The sequence below is a fragment of the Zalophus californianus genome, chromosome 13, assembly GCF_009762305.2.
Source record: "Zalophus californianus isolate mZalCal1 chromosome 13, mZalCal1.pri.v2, whole genome shotgun sequence".
Taxonomy (NCBI): domain Eukaryota; kingdom Metazoa; phylum Chordata; class Mammalia; order Carnivora; family Otariidae; genus Zalophus; species Zalophus californianus.
Window position 1 is genome coordinate 41,009,632 of NC_045607.1, and position 20,871 is coordinate 41,030,502.

General features: G+C 35.9%; 1 long non-coding RNA gene across 2 annotated transcripts in view; it reads right to left on the reverse strand.

Moving 5' to 3' along the window:
• LOC113934749 overlaps positions 1–20,871 on the reverse strand; it is a 48,948-nt gene that overhangs the window by 13,005 nt on the left and 15,072 nt on the right. For both annotated transcript variants that reach the window (XR_003523784.2, XR_004819541.1), the window contains exons 2-3: positions 10,897–10,944; positions 10,034–10,081 (exon numbers count right to left, since the gene is read on the reverse strand). This is a non-coding gene — a long non-coding RNA (uncharacterized LOC113934749). The remainder of the gene's footprint in view (positions 1–10,033; positions 10,082–10,896; positions 10,945–20,871) is intronic.

Below are 20,871 nucleotides of genomic sequence, written 5' to 3' on the forward strand. Positions count from 1 at the left end.
CCATATATTTCAACATTTCCTATAAATAGACTGTATCTAAACTAAATGTATGGTAAGAGCAGAGAGGTGCATTCTATTACAAGGCCCAGAGTGCTTAGACTTTTGTACAAATTAAGTTATAGCCATTATGCAGTCTACTTTCAGTGACATGATGGATTGCAATGGTGGCAGTTATAGTTGGCCAGCAGTCTTAAAAATGGGTCAAGGAAGGTATCCCTCTAGTCACTCTACTCTAGCTATTGTGCTTTTAGAATAATGGAAAGTCTACTGTTACCACACTTCCAAGAGATCGAACAAGAGCTGCCTCCTGTGTCCACTTTGTGTATTTGTCCTTATTTCTCTGAACTATTAAAGTGTGAACAGCTCTAGATCCTCAACCAAAATAAGGGAACTAAGTTTTTGTTTCTACAAGAGTCAATATCCAATCTCAATCTATGTATTTGTTTCAGTCTGGTATTCATTCTATAACCCAGGCTTATGCATACATACCGTGGAAATAAACAAAGACCAACCAAATTTCAGGCCTGGAAAGGGCAACAGTCCAAGATCAGTTGTAGACAAGGGCTTAGTTGAGATCCAGGCATAAATTTCTGAATCTAAAAGCATAAAACAAAGGCACAAGGCAGAATCTCAGCACTGAAAGAATAGAGCACAAGAGACAGAAATGGCAATCATCCATATGGTCTTATGAAGAGGTATCAGAACATGATGTATGATTGCAAAGCTAAAATCTAAACTTATGGGAATTGGTAATAGAAAAGAACCAAATGGTAAACATGCCTGAGGCATTTTACTGAGACTACAGGGAGGAATTCTTTTCCTTGGCTCTTGACATTAAATAAGAGAAGAGTGGTGAACACATCATACATATTAATGAAGAGGCTGCACTCAATCTATCAGAAAAAGGAAATCTTCCTATGAGCAAGCTACACAAGAATTTTTAGGGGATAAGGTGCATAGATCATATAGCTACATACAGCCAATGAGGTGAACAACTTTTGACTCTCATTATTTATAAGCCCTGTAATACAACTAATCAACACTGTTTTATTTGATGTACATATCCATATTACTATTCAATAATTTTTGTTGGTGGTGGTTTCGTTCTTTGGTAGGTATTTTTCTCTAAAAGCTACATACTTCCTCTGGAAGAAAAAAACTCAATAATCTCTCTCTCTCTAACACTCTAAAAGGCAAAGAAATATAAAGCTCTGAAGAAGAATCCAAGTACTTTTACTAGCCTTACTGTCTTCTGAGTTTGGAGCATATTATAGAACTTGGATCAGTTGGCTGAAGAGCAGAGTTAACAATGATGTCTGGAAGCTGGGAGGAAGGATGTAAGGGAGTGGACAAAGAGAACTGTGTCTGTGCATTTTAAGTACAACAAAGATGTTTAAAAAATATGTCCCACTTAATCTAGGAGTTTAACTGCAATCAATCCCATTAAGACAGTTAATTTTTTCAACATTAAACAGAGCTATTCAGAAAAAAAATAGAACGGCTTTACTGGTGATAATTTCGGTCCTTTATCTCTGGGCAACTTTTTCATAAATTTTGAAGGACCATTCTGTTCTATTAGAAGATGTCTGCCCTATAAACAGATAAAGTCAATTAATGCTTTCAATGATATGTAGTCACAAAAACACCTTTGTATCTATTGCTTCTTTTCCCTATCTTGAAAAATGACACTCAAATGTGATTTAAAGTGCTACAGAAGTAAAATTTTCTCTCTCAGTTAAGTCTCTCTTGCTGTGAAAGTCATTTCTCTTTGGTGAAGTGTAGTCAACAAAATGGTCAGCATGACTAGTACCTTGATCGTGCTTGTTCTGACACGGTGCAGGAAGTGTTGTTAACACATGAAAGAGTTAGAATAGAAGCACCCAAATGTCCTACTTTAGACAGTGGTTACACTAATGAAAATGATGACATTTTTTAGTGTGAAGGACAGGAATTTACAATCAGAAGGGCTAGGTTTAAATTCTGTTTCTGACACTAGTGATGTTAGTCAAATTGCTTAAACCCTTTTCCTCACCTGGTAAAATGGCAAGGATAATGTAAACACAACTAGTTTGTTTGTTTGTTTTCCCCTGCCCAGCTCTTAACTTTATATGGCTTTTACTAAAATTAGACCTTAAAATCCAGAACTACTCCTAGAAAGGGTGATGATGGACTTGAACATTCAAATGAGGCAAATCAAAAGGTACTATCAGCTTGAGCTCAAACACGTCAACAGATTTTTTTTCATCACACAATTCTTACAAGAGCAAAAGGAATAAACACCTAATAATGCCTAATCTGCACCAAGAACTTGGCTGGTGAGAACTTTTTTTTTTTTGTTAACTTTATTTAACCTTCAAATGAGGGCATTATCAATATCCACTTAACCAAGTAGAAGGAGACTGAGGAACAAAGCATTTAGAAATTTTTCTCAAAGTCCTGTAAGCATTTAAGAAGAGTATGGGAGTGATACAATTTAGTCTCCTGTGGATATTGTAATAGTAGGAACAACTAGTGAGTTTCCATGATCTACTGGAAGGCACTGGCCTAGCCTTGGTGAATTCTACCTCCACATTTTAAGTTTTACATCTCTATATTTCTACAGTCTCTCATTTTTTCTTTCCATACTTTTGTATATTGTTTGACTTGAATTTTCCCTGTGAAGAACAAAGGTATTAAAGCTATTCCCATCAAGATAACTATAACCAAGTTTAGGATGAAGCATTTAATTTATTTCAGCAGAATAAATCATGTTGCTCAGCCTCTTGCATATGATGGGTATTTAATATATATTTATTGCATAATTGGAGGAATAAACACATTAAGATATTACAAACCTCATCAGTACACTTCATTATTCTTTGCCTATAGTGAAACCAGAATCCAACCCTAGAATTGATCATTTAAGTCTCTGTCTATAATAATAAAAAAACTCTAGAAGACAGAACAATTCTGTAGTTCATGTAGGTTACACAATTTATCAAGTGAAAATAAAGCAGCAAACCCACATTTTTATGAAAGGAAGGTTAAAAAAATAATAAATTATCCAGATAATTGTCTTAAAATTATTCTTTCTTTGTAAAAATGCAGACTAAATGTAGGCCTGACTCACTATTCCTATTTTGGCTTATCAGGCTTGATATTTCTAGACAATATTCTTCCTAAGTAATTTTTCCCTCCAAAGGCTCCCTATTAGTTACTATTATTTAAGAAACTCTGTTGTGTAATTATAGCATTGCATCAGAGAGAAAATTGACCTGAGTTCACATATTTTTATAGTGAAATAAAATATTAAATTTTTCATTTGTTTTTACAGTTTTTCGTTATTGTCTAAGGTTTTCATAGTTTTTTTTTACTAAATTCTGACCTCAGAGACCAAATATTAGATTATAAATAAAACATTATCACAAAAAGGTTCTGTTAATATTTGGTTTGGGTAAAGGCTGAGCTACCCAAAGTGTATTTTATGATATTGCAGATTTAAATGTTAATTTATTCATATTAATTCAAATAATGTATTCATATTCAAATTTTATAGAATTACAATTTGAGGCTATACTAAAAGGAAATTCCTCTGCAAATTAAAATGTTTAAATATTAATATTTGTTTACTCAAAAATTGTTTTTTGATGATCAGTAGCATACCATCTCCATCAAAATGGTGAGAAGAACCCAGCCTCTGTCCTCCCCCAACAAAGCATAATATTTTACCCAGCAAAGTTGTCCTTCATTAATGAAGGCAAGATAATAAACTTCCTCAGCTTTTGTTTGCTAGGAAGGTATCAGCACTAAACCTGCCTTATAAGAAATGCTGGAAGGAATTCTTCAAGCCAAAATAAATGGATGCTAGTTAGTAATATGAAAATATACAACACACTAGTAGAGGTAAGCGTAAGTCAGATTGAAAATACTCTAATATTGTAATATAGTGGTGTGTTAGCTTTTTTAGTATAAATTTTAAAGGACAAATGTACTAAATATAGCTACAGCTACAATAATTTGTTAAGGGATACATCATATAAAAAGATGAATTGTGACATCAATAACATAAAAGGGTAGAATTTTTATATACAAAGTTAATTTGTCATCAGTGTAAAATATACTATTATATTGGTGTTTTATATAAGTGTCATAGTACTCACAAAGCAAAACTTCACAGTAGATTCACAAAAGATAAAGAGAAGGGAATCAAAACATACCACTACAGAAAAGTATCACAAAGGCAGCCATCAAGAAGGAAAGAAAGTAACAAGGGAACTGCAAAACAGCCAGAAAACAATTAGTATGGTGGCAACAGTAAGTCTTATCAATCAATAATTATTTTAAATGTAAATGGATTGAATTCCCCAACTGAAAGACACAGTGGCTAGGTAGATTAAAACAACAACAACAACAACTACATGCTGCCTGTAACAGACTCACTTTAGCTTTTAAAGACACATGTTAGCTCAAAAAGAAGAAATGGAAAAAAGATACACCATGAAAGTGGAAACCAAAAGAAAGCAGAGGTAGCTATACTTGTATCAGAAAAATAGACTTTAAGCCAAGATTAACAGGAGACAAGCAATGTCAGATAGTGATAAACAGGTCAGTTTATCAGGAAAATACTGAATTTTAAGTGTATATGCACCCAACATAGGAGCACATACATACATTAAGCAAATACTAACAGACCTGAAGGGAGAAACAGACAACTGTACAATAACACTAAAGGACTTTAATACCCTACTTTTGTCAATGAATATGGCACCGAGAGAGAAAATCAACACCATAATTTTGGACTTGAACCATACTCTAGATCAAATAGACTTAATCAGTAAGTACAGAACATTGCATCCAACATCAGCATAATAAACATTCTTTAACATATACACAGGACAATCTGCTGGATAGGTCATATGACAAGGTCATAAAACAGGTCTTCACAAATATACTTAAATCATACCACTTATCTTTTCCAACCACAGTGGCATTAAACTAGAAAGCACTAACAGGAGGGAACCTGGAAAATTCACAAAGATATGGAAATTAACATACTCCTGACAACCAGTGATTCAGACAAGGAATCAAAGGGAAATTTTAAAAATACCTTGAAACAAAAATGGGGACACAACATATCAAAACTTATGAGATGAAGCAAAAGCAGTTCCAAGAGGGACTTCACAGCAATAAATACTTACACGAAGAAAAAAGGAAGATCACAAATGAACAGCTTAACTTTAAACCTCAAGGAACTAGAAAAAGAAAAGTTAAACCTATAGTTGGTATAAGGAAGAAAATAACAAACATCAGAACAGAAATAAATGAAATAGAGACCAGAAAAACAATAGAAAAGATTAAGAAAGAACGAGCTGGTGTTTTGAAAAGATAAACAGAATCGGCAAACCTTTAGCTGAACTTAAAAAAAAAAAAGTATTAAAATCATAAATGAGGAGATATTATAATTGTTACCACAGAAATACAAAAGACCATAACAGACTACTATAATTAAACAATAACAATTAATCCCAACGAATTGAGTAATTTTGAAAAAATTAAATTTCTAGAAGCATACAACCTACTAAGACTGAACCATGAAGAAATAATCTTAACACACCAATAAGAAATAAAGAGAATGAATCAATTATCACAAACCTCCCAATAAAGAAAAACCCAGGACCAGATGGGTTTTTCACTGGTGACTTCTGCCAAACCTTTAAAGAACAATTAATATCCACCCTTCTCAAACTCTTCCAAAAAACTGGAGATGACAGAACACCTCCAAACTCATTTTTACAAGGCCAAAATTACCCTGACACCAAAGCCAAATAAGGACACTACAAGAAAACTACAAATATCCCTAATGAATATAAATTCAAAAATCAAAAAAAAAAAAAAGCTACCAAATTCAACAGCACATTAAAAAAATAATGCACTGTGATCAAGGGGGATATATGCTTGAGATGCAAGGATGTTTCAACATATGCAAGTCAATTAATGCACCACATTGAGAGAATGTAAAGTAAAAGTTATGATTTTATCAAAAGATGACCACAAAAAGGCATTTGACAAAATACAATATCCTTTTATGAAAAAAAAAAAAAACACTCAACACGTTGGGTATAGGGGGAACATACTCCAACACAATAAAGGCCATACAGGACAAACCCACAGCCAATATTACATTCAACAGTGAAAGGTTAAAACTTTTCCTTTAAGATCTGGAAAAAGACAAGGGTCCACTATCACCCTATTTAACACAGTACTAGAAGTCTAAGCTCAATCAGGCAAGAAAAAGAAATAGAACGAATACAAATAGAAAGGGGAGAGTAAAATTGTCATTTGCAGATATGATGATCTTATATATAGAATACCCTCAAGACTCCACAAAAAATGCCAAAATAAGCTAAATTCAGTGAAGTTACAGGATACAAAAATCAACAGACCTTAGTTGCAGTCCTATACACTAATAACAAAACATCTGAAAAAGAAATAAAACTATCATTTACAACAGCATCAAAAACAATAAAGTACTTAGAAATAAATTCAACCAAGGAGATGAAAGGTCTCTACAATGAAGACGACAAGACTCATGAAACAAATCAAAGAAGACACTGTATGGAAAGATATCCTGTGCTCATGCATGAAAAGACTATTGTTAAAAATGTCCATACTACCCAAATAACTATAGATTCAATGCAATCCTTTTAAAAACTCCAATGGCATTTTTCACAGAAATATGAAAAAAAAAACTAAAATTTGTGTGGAAACACAAAATATCCCAAACCCAAAGCAATCCTAAGAAAGAACAGAGTTAGAGGCATCACATTTATTATTTTCAAGCTATACTACAAATCTACAGTAACCAACACAGTATGGTCCTGGCATAAAAATATACACACAGACCAATGGAACAGAATTGAGAGTCCAAAAATAAACTCAACATATATGGTCAATTAATATTTGACAAGGAAGCCAAGAATTCTCAATGGGGAAAGGACAGTCTGCTCAGTAATGATTGGGAAAAGTGCATAGCCACATGCAGAAGAATGAAATTGGACCCCTATACAGAAAAATAAATTCAAAATGGATTAAAGGCTTTAACATAGAAACTGAAAACCTAAAACTCCTAGAAGAAAATATAGGAGAAAATAACCTTGACATTGGTCCTGACCATAATTTTTTTGATACAATATCTAAAGCACAAACAACCAAAGCAAAAAATAAACAATTAGGGCTACATCAAAATGAAAGGGTTCTACACAGCAAAAAAACCACCAACAAAAGTAAATGGCAACCTATTTAATGGGAGAAAATATTTGCAAATCATACCTAATAAGGAGTTAATATCCAAAATATATAAACAACTCATGTAACTCAATAGCAAAAAACAAAATGAAACAAATGATCCAATTAAAAATAGGCAAAGAACCTAAATAGACATTTTTTCCAAAGACATACAAAAGGCAACAAATATATGAAAATGTGTTCAATATAAATAATCATCAGGGAAAAGAAAATCAAAACCACAATGAGATATCACCTCACACCTGTTGGAATGACTATCATGGAAAAGAGAAAATGTACCTGTTGATAAGAATGTGAAGAAAACAGAACCCTTGTGCCCTGTTGGTGGCAAAGTAAATCAGTTTAGCTATTATGGAAAACAGTATTGAGGTTCCTTGAATTAAAAATAGAACTAGGGCGCCTGGGTGGCTCAGTTATTAAGCGTCTGCCTTCGGCTCATGTCATGATCCCAGGGTCCTGGGATGGAGCCCCGCATCGGGCTCCTTGCTTGGCGGGAAGCCTGCTTCTCCCTCTCCCACTCCCCCTGCTTGTGTTCCTGCGCTCGCTGTGTCTCTCTCTGTCAAATAAACAAATAAAATCTTAAAAAAAAAAAAATAGAACTACTATACATATGATCTAGCAAGCCTACCTTTTTCTATATATCAAAAGTTAATGGAATCATTGTCTCATAGAGGTAACTATACTTCTATGTTCATTGCAATAATATTATTCAATAGGGAAGGTATGAATACAGCATAAGTGTCCCCTGATGGATGAACGGAATTTATCCATTCCTTAGGTTATAACCACACCTTCCCTATTTAAATGCCTGGCATCCATACACACAACACACACACACACACACACACACACACACACACAGGAATTATGTAACATGATGAACAGTTAATACTATGTTAGTTAATAGTTAATACTATGATAGTAATCATTTTGCAATATATGTGTATCAAATCAACACATACATCTTAAACTTACACTATATTGTATGTCAATTATATCTCAATTACATTTTTTTTTTTAAAAGAGAAAACCTTGAACAATAAAATAAATACATAGGATGCCTGGGTGGCTCAGTTGGTTAAGCAACTGCCTTCAGCTCAGGTCATGATCCCAGAGTTCTGGGATCCAGTCCCAATCAGGCTCCCTGCTCAGTGGGGAGCCTGCTTCTCCCTCTGCCTGCAGCTACCCCTGCTCCTGCTCTCTCTCCCTCTCTGACAAATAAATAAATTTTTAAAAAATAAATAAATACGCATAGCATGCCCTCTGTAATATGGCCTTGAGTTTCTAAAGATGGAAGACTTACTTCCTTTGAGAACCCCATATACATTTGGGCCAACAGAGTAGTAAATAGAACTTTTATTATTTTTCTTTAGTAAATAGAACTTTTTAATACCTAATTGAAATGTGGGCAGTATTTCAAAATACATACAGGGATCTTGGACCTCACTGTTAGTTTGCACATTACATGCATGTGATTTGGGCACAGACTAATAGATGATTTCACTATTACCTTTGTAACTTTCTTAAGTGGACTTAAAGTTAAATCATCAAACTACCAGTAAATTTCCCTTTTTTGCTCCAAAAAGCTAATGCAGAAGAATGGAAACAATTTTTCTTCCCTTGCAAAGACAGCTTAATGTTATAATTTTCTCCAGTGTCTACATTAATGCAGCAATGATAATTACGGATTTAGTGGGTGGTCATTGCTGTGAAATGAACAAGTCACAGGGGATGAATAAAGCAAGATAGTTTAGAAATCTTTACCATACAAGGTACATTTTATCCATATTTAAAGTTAACTTAAAATAGATTGTGGGTCCTTTTGCTATGGTACCTGTGTATAGACAACAACCTATTGAAATCTTTAAATTCTGCACATCTGACCCATTTTATCAGACAGGCTAGGAACAAAGGAGAAAAAAGTTTGGAAAGATTTTCTAATTAGCTTACATTTGAAAGTTATGTGTCTTAGGCAACTTTGGGAAAACCTCATCTAGCATCTAGCTTGAATGTTCCAGGAAATAAATATTCAGTTAAATATGATTATCTTGAAAATAACATATATTAGTTGGCTAAGTTATTAAAAAAATCTTTAAAAATAACTGCAGAAAATCTTTCTAAAATAAAATAGTCACCAGCATTTGAAATGTATTTTCATATTCTCTGAATAATTCTGTATGTTGACTTTCTTCAGAAGCATCATTCACACTATTAAGTCCATTGTAAAGAAAGACAGCTTCATCTCTTTTTTAAAAATATAATGTATTATTTGTTTCAGGGGTACAGATCTGTGATTCAACAGTCTTGCACAGTTCACAGTGCTCACCATAGCACATACCCTCCCCAATGTCTATCACCCAGCCACCCCATCCTTCCCACCCCCCACCACTCCAGCAACCCTCAGTTTGTTTCCTGAGATTAAGAATTTCTCATATCAGTGAAGGGGGGGGAATAGGAGGGGGAGACGAACCATGAGAGACGATGGACTCTGAAAAACAAACTGAGGGCTCTAGAGGGGAGGCGGGTGGGGGGATGGGTTAGCCTGGTGATGGGTATTAAAGAGGGCATGTTCTGCATGGAGCACTGGGTGTTATATGCAAACAATGAATCATGGAACACTGCATCAAAGACTAATGATATATTGTATGGTGATTAACATAATAATAAAAAAAGAAAGACAGCTTCAGTTTAATAGGAGGAGTGAATGAGCAGCATCTTCAGATTACTCTCTACAGAATGTCTAACGTACCTTATATTGCATCTAGTTCTTTGATTTTTGCATGATTGTCTTTTTCTCCTGAAAGTGAAGGAATATTTTTAAAATAAATGTTATAGTCAATCAAATTTCATACAATTTCTGTATATTTCTATATTTTAATTATCCTATATTAAAGAAAACCTTATAACATGTTCATAAGCTTTCCATAATTTCTTTGGTCAAAATCTTACTTTTTTGCTGGTCATTTTTAGTTAATTAGATCTGGAGTTAATCCTAAATATTATTTTCTGAAGAACTTCAATTTTTAGATGGGGGCTAGAAATCAGGCAATATGTTACCTGAGTGTAATGTCAATATACTTTCCATGAAGCTTTGTCACATCTACTACCTTATAGAGAATAACCCACTAACAATATTTGAGGCAAGAAATAAACAGCATCTTAAATTTCACTGTTTTGTATACAACATAAAATTAGAAAAATAAAGTAAAAGACATACATATACAACTAGGGACACATACTTACAGACATCCTATTGTTCCATTTTTATGGAAATCTTTAAATCCTGATAATAATCCTAATATTACTAAGAAAATATGAAGCATATTTTTCTTTTTCTTTTGGGAAAACACTAATGGTATCCCATATTGGGACAGTACTGAGTGGATAAATTCCTAGAAATATACGTTCTTTCAAAACTGAATCAGGAAGAAAATCTGAACAGTCTAATTATTAGTAATGAAATTGAACTGGTAATCAGAAAATTACCAAAAAATAAAGTCCAGGACCAGTTGGATTCACAGATGAATTCTACCAAACAGTTAAACAAGAGTTAATATTTATTCTCTTCAAACTATTCCAAAAAAAAGAAGAGGAAAGAAAGCTTCCAAATACCTTCGATGAGGCCAGCATTACCCTGGTAGCAAATTCTCCATGAAGACCCTACAAAAAGAGAGAGAGAGAGAGAGAGAGAGAGAAATATAGGCCAATCTGATAAACCCAGATGCAAAAACCCTCAACAAAATATTAGCAAATCACATACAACAATACATTAAAAGGATCACTCACACTGATCAAGTAGGATTTATTCTGGGGATGCAAAGATGGTTTTGCATTCATAAATCAATCAATGTGATACACCACATTAACAAAACAAGGAATAAAAATACAGTTTAAAAAATAAACAATATTTAACACTTTCTTTAGAATGTTAATTTTTAAAAATACAAGTCTTTGTAGTTTACTGGCAAAGATTTCTAAGGGGTTTGATAACTAATTTTCTAAGGAGTTTGATAACTAATATCAGCCGTCTGTGATATAGTTACATGTCCAAATGTATAGAAAAGAGATTAAACTATAATTTAATAAATATCCTGGAAATGTCTCTTAAAAATTTTGATACTGGGCTTAAAATAGCAATATATTATAAATGATTTTAATATGACATTCTTTATCCATGTAGGGACAGGTTAAGGGGCACAATTAAAACAAAAACAAACATTAAAACACTAATCTAAATGTAAATGAACTAACAAAAGTAGATTAGGCTTTGATGACTTTGAATGTAATCTTTTTATCTTCTAAGAGTGGGAATGAACAGCAAAAATATATCTTAGATTTGTGTGAGTTGTTTACATTTTTAATTTGATTTATACATTTTGTACAAGTGCTATGGGAAAAAATTAAACTGAAGTTCTAGTATAACAGATATAGATTACAGTCATAATTTACTCTGATACTATTAATGTTTTTTATATGAAGGTTCATTTGTTTATAAAGACTTTGGACTTCAACATTTTTATTCAAAAATTCTGACTCATGTAGGAAGAAACTACAAAATGTAAAACATATGGAAAGAAATAGCATTACCTAAAAGATATGTAATTAGCAATTTAAAAATTCTAAAAGGACTAATTAAAAATTAGTATAATGAATAAAATAGTGAACTAAGTTATCTGAAAAAATGCAATATGCAAAGTAAAACCTTAAAAATTACATTCTCCAAAATCCAAATATTAACTAGAAATAAGTATCATTGAATGTATTGGAACTACATGAAGGAAAGTATAAAATCACTAAAAAAATAAGAAAACAACAAACCGAGTCTTAAAAATGTTACCATGAGCAAATTTTGCCAGCCCATTCCATTTAAATGATGTCCAAAAATAGGCAAAGGTAACTGATAGCGATAAAACCAGAAAGGAGTTGCTTCTTGGCGGGGTTGGGGGGGTCACTTCAAATTGATTGGAATTAAACTAGAGGAATATTTCTGGGTAATGGGTACGTTCTATATTTTGATGAATGGTGGTTTCAGGGATTCAACTGTCAGAACACATCAAGCTGAATACTGAAGTGTTGTGTATTTTATCATATATAAATTATTTCTCAAAAAATAAGGTTAATAAGTAAAAAGTTCTCCAAAGATGTCATTCATGACAACATTTGGAAAAGAGAAACACTATCTGTTTGGCATATCAAGTGAGGGGGAGCAGTGGAAGCCATGTGCCCTACTAAGGATGAATATTTTATCACTGATACTGTTCAGAATGATTGTTGTACGGTAATTAAAAAAAAAAGACAAACTGATTACAAGTTAATTCTATTGTTTTATCCATATAGTGCATCCTCCTATTACTTCTACCTGGGTTAAAAGCATAATAGATTGGAACTTGCCAACTTTTTTATGCATAAGACCCAAGCTTGAGTAAAATGATTAGAAACCATTTTAGAAAAAAATTAGGGAGTTTGAAGCAATGCTACATGAGAAAAACAGAAAAATAATGATAGGAGAAAGAGCAGGACCTGAATAAGTAAGTCAAAAAGTACAAAAATCACAAGAGAAATTAAAAAAAATAACAGATTCTATAAAACCCAACTGATGTTTATAAGGAAAGTAATGAAGTTCTACTATTGAGTAACAGACAGAACCACTGCCAATCTGAAGAAGTAATTAAATCAAGAAAACAAGGAGATAGAAATGCTTGGAACACCAACTACCACAAATACCAGCTATACTCCAGGAAGATGCATTTATCAAACAATTCCACAAAGTTTCTTTCATATCAAAACCTATTTCAAAGCAACAGAATTGGGTAAAATTTTCTCCTCCCTATCCAAATGTATCAACATTAATTATAGCTCTCAGTATTGGTCTTAATTTCTGGCTGCTTTAAGTAAAGATGCAAATAGCATTTACTGAAGTACAGAGCTGGTCCAGATACTTAGAGAACTTTCTGGAATTCCTTTCTTCTCAGGTGTACTTAACAAGTCCCTTCCATCTGTGGTTTCCTGTGTTCTTCTTTCTTTGCAACTTGAAAAGACCTAAGACAAATCTAATTGCTAGATTTCAGATGGTAAGGAACTGACATAGTAGTGAAACACAGCTGGAAAAGTTCAGGAATATCCTTTCCTTCTGTCCCAAGTTTATACCCATTTCCCTAAATCGAAGAAAATGCAGACCAGTCCAGAGAACTTTTCTACAAATCTCTTCTCTTTGGGGGACCTTCTTTTCCTAGCATCTACCCATGCCCTCTTATGTATTTTTAACCAGAATATAAGTGATTTCTTGAGATGGGATCTCTTTTAGTGCTCTTTTGCTTATCCTTACCTCAAGCTTTATACCCCAACCAAAAAGAAAAAAAAAAACAAAACATAAAAGATTGTGTAAAACAGATAGGGGAACAGAAGATAATAGCCCAGATTCACTGTTCTCCTCAAGAGAAATAAAGCAATTGAGTTTTCAAAAGGGGAAATAAAAGACCCTAGGAATTCTGAACTTCAATGTCTATCACTATCCTTTTTCGAAGAACAGTAGAATACAAAGGAGGTCCTAAAACAGGAAAAAAAAAATAAAGTCTTACTCCAAATGTTTATGTGTTTTTGATTTTCCTAAATAAAAAAAAAAAAATTACAGAATAGCTCCACAACCTGATTCTAACAGATCTCATTTTCTCCTGCCGTTAAATACTGAATAATATTGTATTAGTTTCCTGCAGCTGTTGTAGTAAATTATCACCAACTTAAATTTATTCTCCCATGGTTATTGACGCCAGAAGTCTAAAACCAGTTTCCGTGGGCCAAAGTTAAGATATTGACCAAGTCATACTGCATCTGGAAGCTCTAGGGATGAATCTGTTCCTTGCCTCTTCCAGCATTCCTTGGCTTATGGCCATAGAACCACAATCTCAGCTTCCCTGGTTACATTGATTTCTCCTGTCTTGGTCAAATCTCCCTTGGCCTCCCTCTTATAAAGACACTGATGATTGCAATTAAGGTCTCCTTGAAAAAACCAAGATAGTCTCCCTATCTCAAGATCCTTAACTTAATCCCATCTTTTACCATACAAAGTAATATTCACAGGTTCCAGGGATTAGGACATGATTATCTTTTGGGGAGGACATCATTCAGCATACCCACAACCATATTTTAGAAAGTTAACACTGATTTAAAAAAACCAAGAGTATCAATAAAGACAAATATATTCAAGTACAATGCATAATATTTTAGCTAACAATATTGAACTTCTCAAATACTTAAAAAATAGTACTTCTTCTTTATACTTTAATGAATTACTATAAGGGATAAAAGTGATTAAAAGCTTCCCCTACTCTGTTCAATGATAAATGTAGGATTTTTGGTTAATTAATAGCATCACATATATAATCTTAAATCTGAAAACAAGTGTCATTAATTTCAAATTGAGAATTAGAAGTACATTCGGGAAAATATATTAAATATAATTTTGTTTTAATGATTCTACCTATTTATAAAACTTGATCAATTCAGTCATTAGCTAAAGATATAGCAACACATTTCTTAATTGAGGACCATAAGATAAAAAATACTCAGTGTGGATTAGACTGAAAAGATAATGAAACTTCAAATCTGATTTGCACCATCATAACTAAATATTGACATCAGAATGAATCCAATGAAAAAGATTTTTAAGTAGCCAGTAGGCTATAATTTACACCTCAGGAAATGCTTTGTTCTTATTTCTTAATCTTAGATTTCTTTAAGTACACTATTCAGAAATGTTACAGAGTTTTAGAATATAATGTGGGTTTTTATAAAGAAACCTGAGTTTTAAGATACATTACATTTTATATGCTTGTTATAATCATCATTTTCTATTACTAGTGAGTGCTAAGGGAAGGTAATAGATGAGGGTTATAGCCTGCCTATGTAATCACCATATTTTATAGTTAAATGACAAAGGAAATGCTGCAACAAATTAACTAATTTGGATAGCTCTTGTTCAAAACAAAAACTTGTCAGTAAAATTTTTCTTCTTTATCATGTATTGAGAATTAGATAAAATTCCTAAGTTTAGGGGCACCTGGATGGCTCAGTCATTTAAGCGTCAACTCTTGGTTTCAGCTCAGGTCATGATCTCATGAGTTGAGAGATTGAGAGCCTTTGTCTGCCCCCAACTCCTGTCCCCTGCCACCAGCCTGCTCAGCAGGGAGTCTGCTTGAGATTCTCTCCCTCTGCCCCTCCCCCTACTCACGTGTGCTCTCTCTCTCTCAAATAAATAAATCTTTAAAAATAATTCATAAGCTTAGACTCTTATGAGGTTGAGATCCAGAACTACTTTTTTTTTACCTTTAAAAACCATATATTAAGCAGTTTTATTTTAAAATTAGGTATAAAAACCCTGTCTAGTAGCAGCTTTTCACTGTTAAAGGTGCACCTAATGGCAATTAAATTATTTTAAATATAGGTTAAGAATTTTTAAAGATAAAATGTCAATTAACTGTTATTACCAGTTAGAATACAGTTAACTTAATATGTATTCATAATATCAGAGTTTAAGTGATCTTATTTATTTAAAAAATAAAACAGAAGATGAACAGCTTCTATATCCAAAAGCTAGACATTTTATCTTTTATTTATTCAACAAATATTGATTGCTGTGGGGGATATAAAGCTGTACATCACCACCTGCCTTCAAAAAGTTTATAGAATACAAAGAAGGTGAAAGCAGAGGGGAAGGAAAGATGGTGGAGGAGTAGGGGACCCTATTTCAACTGGTCTCTGGAATTGAGCTGGATATCTACCAGACCATTCTGAGCACCCACGAAACCAGCCTGAGATGTAAGAAGATCTGGATCTCTACAAACAGAATATCGCAGGCGGTTGGTTTCCAGGTACGAAGCGGGGAGCCGTGATTCTGCAGGCAGATATCGAGAGATAAGATGTAAGAAGATCTGGATCTCTACAAACAGAATATCGCAGGCGGTTGGTTTCCAGGTACGAAGCGGGGAGCCGTGATTCTGCAGGCAGATATCGGAGGATAAATGGTACTAGGAGGGTGCCTGGCCGTGGGGATCCTACACCGCCGGTGAGTGACAGCCTTGTGCGCTCGAGACGGGGCACAGACTCGCAGACCGGTCGCGACAGGGAAAGGACTTTAGGGCAGCCCTCAGGGCAGAAACCCAGAGCGGCAGGGTCATGCGTTAGAACTCGGAGCGGCTGACGGTTTTAGAAGCACAAAGGGCAGAGACGTGCTCCAGGACTGGGAGCACTGCGGAGGGGCGCACAACCCAGGGCGCTGCAGTTGATAGCAGCACGGACAGAAACGGAGACAGTGTGGCCTGGAGAGCTCACTGAGGAACAGACTGCGATCTCTCTGCTCTGAGGCAGAGGGTTGGAAACGGTCTCTTCTGCTCTGACTTGCGGAAGAGATGCGGAAAGCCGCCAGGGAAAGCCACCAGAGAACAAAAGCCCCCAAAACTGCTTCCCGCTGAGCCCATCCCCTACCACGGGGGGGGGGGGGGGGGGCAGGGCAACTCCGCCCAAACAGGGTTGCCTGAGTAACAGTGCGGCAGGCCTCTCCTGCAGAAGACAGGCTGGGAAAACAAGAGGCCAGCAACCCTAAGGTCCCAAGAAAACAGGGGCATCTTGCTTAGGTTCTGGTCAATAATTTGGACTCTATACATTCCCTCAACCACCCATCAACAGAATGACTAGGAGGAGGAGCCCCCAAAATAGAAAAGACTCAGAGATTATGACTTATGCTACAGATTTACAAATGGAGGCAGATAAAACCAAGATGTCAGAGATGGAATTCAGGCTAGCAATTGTGAAGACAGTGGCTAGAATGGAGAAATCAATTAATGGCAACATAGAGCCTCTAAGGGCAGAAATGAAAGCTGAATTGGCAGAACTTAAAAAAGCTATCAGTGAGATCCAATCCAATCTAGATAATCTAACAGCTAGGGTAACTGAGGCAGAAGAACAAATAAGCGACCTGGAAGACAATATAATAGATAAAAAGGGAAAAGAGGAGGCCAGGGAAAAACAACTCAGAATCCATGAAAATAGAATCAGAGAAATAAGTGACACCATGAAGTGTAACAATGTCAGAATGATTGGAATCCCAGAGGGAGTGGAGAGAGGACTAGAAGATGTATTTGAGCAAATGGTAGCTGAGACCTTCCCTAATCTAGGGAATGAAATAAACATTCATGTCCTAAAGGCAGAGAGGACCCCTCCCAAGATCAAGGAAAACAGGCTAACACCCTGGCATGTAATAGTAAAACTCTCAAATCTTAGAACCAAGGAAACCATCTTAAGGCCACTTAGGGGGAAGAGATTCCTTACGTACACAGGGAGGAACATCAGAATAACGTCAGACCTATCTACAGAGAACTGGCAAGCCAGAAAGGCCTGGCAAGACATATTCAGGGTACTAAATGAGAAGAACATGCAGCCAAGAATACTTTATCCAGCAAGGCTGTCATTTAGAATGGATGGAGAGATGCAGAGCTTCCAAGACCGGCAGAAACTGAAAGAACATGTGACCACTAAGCCGACCCTGCAAGAGATATTAAGGGGGGTTCTATAAAAGGAGAAAGACCCCAAGAGTGATATACAACAGAAATCTACAGGGACAATTTATAAAAACAACGTCTTCACAGGCAACATGACAATTAATTCATATCTTTCAATAATCACTCTCAACGTGAATGGCCTAAATGCTCCCATAAAAGAGCACAGGGCTGCAGATTGGATAAAAAGACAGGACTCATCCATATGCTGCCTACAAGAGACTCATTTTGAACCTAAAGATACATCCAGTCTGAAAGTGAAGGGATGGAGATCCATCTTCCATGCCAGCGGACCTCAAAAGAAAGCTGGGGTAGCAATTTTTATATCAGACAAATCAGATTTTAAACTAAAGTCTGTAATTAGAGACACAGAAGGACACTATATCATTCTTAAAGGGTCTATCCAACAAGAAGATCTAATAATTGTAAATATCTATGCCCCCAACATGGGAGCAGCCATCTACATAAGCCAACTGTTAACCAAAATAAAGTCATATTGATAACAATGCATTAATTGTAGGAGACCTCAATACTCCACTCTCAGCAATGGACACATCATCTAAGCAGAAAATCAACAAGGAAACAAGAGCTTTGAATGATACACTGGACCAGATGGACCTCACAGATATTTACAGAACATTCCACCCTAAAACAACAGAATACTCATTCTTCTCGAGCGCACATGGAACTTTCTCCAGAATAGACCACATACTGGGTCACAAATCAGGTCTCAACTGATACCAAAAGACTGAGATTATTCCCTGCATATTGTCAGACCACAATGCTTTAAAACTGGAACTCAATCACAAGAAAAAAATTGGCAGAAATTCAAACATTTGGAAGCTAAAGACCACTCTGCTCAAGAATGTTTGGGTCAACCAGGAAATCAAAGAACTTAAACAATTCATGGAAATCAATGAGAATGAAAACACATCGCTCCAAAACCTATGGGATACTGCAAAGGCGGTCCTAAGGGGGAAATACATAGGCATCCAAGCATCACTCAAAAAAATAGAAAAATCCCGAATTCACCAACTAACTCTACACCTTAAAGAACTAGAGAAAAAGCAACAAATGATGCCTAAGCCATACATTAGAAGAGAAATAATTAAAGCAGAGATCAATGAATTAGAAACCAGAAACACAGAGTACAGGCAAACTGGCAGAGGAGTAGGAGACCTGGATTTCGTTTGGTCTCAGGAATTCAGCTGAATAGGGATCAAACCATTTCAACACCTACGAACTCAACAGGAGATCGAAGATAAGAATAGTAACACTCTGAACAGAAAAGCGACCGCTTTCTGGAAGGTAGGACGTGCGGAGAAGTGAATCCGAGGCGATATTCGGGAGGACAGACGGCGGGGGAAGGGGCCTCTGTTGGCCACTTCTGGCATGTGACAGAGCCACGGAGCACAAAATGGGAACTTTTAGAAGCCGGCTCCGCTGAGGGACATCGCTCCAGTGGCTAAGCCGGGGGGGTGGAACCCTCGCGGGACAGTGTGCTCTCAGGACCCTCGGGTTCACAGAAAGACCAGGGGTGCCTGAGTGCGGCAGAGCTCCCAGGTATCAGAGCGGGGAAGCCGGCTGCAGAGATGGAGCCGAGGCGCGGGCTCTCAGCTCAGGGTTGCCATAAACTGTGATCCGCAGCCCAGTCGGGCCACTGCTCCTCCAGCCGGGACCCAACAAGTGGCAGAGCTGAGGAGACGCCCCTTCCTCCCCTGGGAGGAGCGGTGCAGGAGCGCACTGCAGGGATCTGCTGGGTTTGGAGACTCCACACGGGGTCGGGTGCCAGAGATAGAAACACTGGGTCACAGGCCGGGTGAGCACGGAGTGCGGCCAGAGACAGGAGAGACGGGAGTGACTGCTTTTCTCTGGGGGCGCATTGAAGAGCGGGGCCCTGAGTTCTCAGCTCTTCCGGGCAGAGATTGGGAGGGGGCCACCATTTTCACCCTGGTCTGCCACAGCTGTACCGAGAGCTTGCAAGGAAAGAAAGCTCCTGAGAGCAAACCCGAGCAGCTTGCTTAGCCCGGACTCACAAGGGTGGGGCAATTCCACCTCCTGCAAAGACATTTGGGAACCAAGGCAACAGGCCCCTCTCCCCGAAGATCAGCACGAACAGCCAGGAAGCCAAGACTAAATTTACCGATCAAGGAGAACGGGAGAACTCCAGCGCTAGGGGAATACTGCACATAGAATTCATGGCTTTTTTACCATAATTCATTAGTTTTTCAAAGTTAATTTTTTTAACTATTTGAATTTTTCTTTTTCCCTTTTTAAACCATCTTATCAATCCCTTTTTTAAAAAAACATTTTTTATTTTTCATTTTTAGAGTCATATTTTTATCCCTTCAGAGTAGTTACCCTTATTTTTGGCATACATATATAAGTTGTTCTCTCTTTAAGATTTTGAGATACAGTTTCTTCTAACAGATCAAAATATACCCTAAATCATTAGTGTATGGCTGTGTTCTAGTCTCCTGCCTGATCACATTCTCTCCCTTTTTCTTTTTCTTTTTTTTTTAAATCTTCTTTCTTTTTAAAAACAACTTCTTATCAACTCCTTTTATAAAATCTTTTGTAGTTTTCATCTTTACAGTCATCTTCCATCCCTTCATTAATCAACCCTTATTTTGTACATATATAAGTCTTTCTTCCTTTAAAATTTTAGGAGGCACTTTCTTCTAACACACGAAAATACGCCCAAAATCTAGTGTATAGCACTGATCTATGCACTAGCCTGATCATATTTGATCATATTCTGTTTTTTGTTCTTTTGTTCTGTTCTTGTTTGTTTTTATCTTTTTCTTTTTCCCTTTTTTTTTTTTTTCTCTTTCTTCTTGCTTTCCCATCCTTGTCCCCTGGAATCAGGTCTTTTCTGATTTGTATAGAGTATATTTGCTGGAGACGTTGTTAACCTGTTAGCATTCTGTTCTCTCATTCATCTGTTGTCCTCTGCACAAAAAGACAAGATGAAAAAATCACCACAGCAAAAAGAACAAGAGGTAGTACCGTCTGCCAGGGACCTAATCAATACTGA